Genomic DNA, 2,139 nt, shown 5'->3' with positions numbered 1-2,139 from the left:
CCGCCGAACGTCACCTATGATAGGAATTTCGACTCGTTTCGGAAAAAGCACATCAACTGTGGTAGTGTTGGATTATTAAAAACTAATATGTGCAGATTTGTTTGATAATACAGATTTCTAAAATGAGGACTGTGAAAATATATGTTTACGGATATTATGATAGAATCGACTGGGAGTCTATTTTTCGACTAAATCTAGAATTTAATTCGATGTGATTTAGTTTTTTAACCTGACTATACGTATGTTAGCCTGGCAGGGTCAGCTTATAAATGAGGATAGCAAAATTTATTATGAAGGAGACCGGCTATTTTAAGAATGAGAAACTTTTTTTTCAGGCTAAAAATATAGTTAAACTAAAGGAAGTACTGGCTACACTAATCGATATTCTGATGAGATCATTACGTTTTATTATGATCTACGTTTCTATAAAGCTGTGGGCTTACGGCTTGTGGCACTACGCACCCTATAAAGCCATTAAAATAATACATAAAATTAATTAAAACAAATTTGGAATTACGAAACAAATCTGCACATTGTCTGTACAATATGAATTCCTTTTAACGTCTGTAATTATGAATTGAATAGATGGTACATCACATTACTAATACCATTATGGTTTCAACCACAATTACAGCAATCAAAAGCAATCCACTTGTCCGCGGTGTATTAATACAGTTAGGTTCTGGACACACATGCGTGCAATCGTCTGACCTGCGGCATTATGCCGTAACGCGCGTCTATCTCCAAACGCTGGGTCTAGAACACACACCTTGTATATGAACACCATGAAGGACGGATGGTATTAACGTACACATTTTGTACACATTATGAGGGTACATTTTAGATTGAAATGAACATAATGTAAATGTTTAATCAATTAGTCATTGAATGCTCCGTTTTAGTTTCTTATACTTCTCATAAACAAGTCTTAGACAATATAGTCTCGCAAAGATCAGTAAGAGCGATGGCAATGCGTCGAACAGGGTTTAAAATAAAATACTCTGAAAGTAACTTACAGTTACTCGAATGAGTAATTTTATAGTTACTCTAATGAGTAACCTTATAGTAACTCTAATGAGTAGCTCTATAGTTACTTGTGTAAGTTCACTTTATATGGTATAGAATTAATTTCTCTACCAGGGAAAATTCCCAGTGCAGTCTACTGTCTCCGAGATGTATAAGTAAAGAACAGCGCCATTCAATAGCTAAGTCGTATTAAACAGTTTACGAAGGGTATAAACAATACAATTGATTATAGTTGGGATCATGATATAGAGGTACAGTACCTGGTGCCTCTCGAGCAGCGCTTCGGCGCCGGTGACGTCGTTGGCAAGCTCCTCCGAACTCACCAGCGCCATCATGGAGTTGATCCACGCCATCAGGTCGCGGTAGTCGGATAAGAATCTGGTATAAATACGATACACTTATAATATTACTAGCTTTTGCTCGCGGCTCCGCCCGCGTTATAAAGTTTTCAGGCTAAAGTTTTCCATTATAAAAGTAGTAGTTTCCGGGAGCCTATGTTCTTCCCAGGGTTTCAAACTGTCTCCATACCAAAGTTCATCTTAATACGATGGGTAGTTTTGAGTTTAAGACGTTCAGGCAGACAGATGAGCGGGGACTTTGTTTTATAATAAATTTTGTAGAACTTTTTAGAGGAACAATCCCGTCATACATCATTGTTGCATAACTTTAACCGTTTACGCAGCGCACGCAACGGAATCTCAAAACTAATAAATTGTCCCCGTATTTTGCAACATGTTTCATTACTGCTCCGCTCCTATTGGTCATAGCGTGATGATATACAGCCTATAGCACCCACAAATAAAGGGCTATCAACACAAAACGATTTTTTAGTTCAAACTGGTAGTTCCTGAGATTAGCCATTACTGCTCCGCTCCTATTGGTCATAGCGTGATGATATATAACTATAGCACTCCACAAACAAAGGGCTATTCAACACAAAAATTTTTCAGTTCGAATCGGTAGTTCCTGAGATTAGCCATTACTGCTCCGCTCCTATTGGTATAGCGTGATGATATATAGCCTATAGCACTCCACGAACAAAGGGCTATCCAACGCAAATAGAATTTTTCAGTTTGGACCGGTAGTTCCTGAGATTAGCCATTACTGCCCTGC

The 2,139-nt window shown here is 38.0% G+C and overlaps 1 long non-coding RNA gene across 1 annotated transcript; it reads right to left on the bottom strand.

Moving 5' to 3' along the window:
- Window positions 1-220: 220 nt before the first annotated feature.
- LOC119192343 lies at window positions 221-1,436 on the bottom strand. Its single transcript, XR_005113624.1, has 2 exons — window positions 1,287-1,436; window positions 221-756 (listed from the first exon to the last, which is right to left on the bottom strand). It is a non-coding gene; the product is annotated as an uncharacterized LOC119192343 (long non-coding RNA).
- Between the last annotated feature and the right edge of the window lie 703 nt (window positions 1,437-2,139).

This window comes from Manduca sexta, unplaced genomic scaffold (genome assembly GCF_014839805.1).
Source record: "Manduca sexta isolate Smith_Timp_Sample1 unplaced genomic scaffold, JHU_Msex_v1.0 HiC_scaffold_265, whole genome shotgun sequence".
Classification (NCBI taxonomy): Eukaryota; Metazoa; Arthropoda; class Insecta; order Lepidoptera; family Sphingidae; genus Manduca; species Manduca sexta.
The sequence above is the reverse complement of the archived record's forward strand: the minus strand, read 5'-3'. Positions and strand labels throughout refer to the sequence as shown.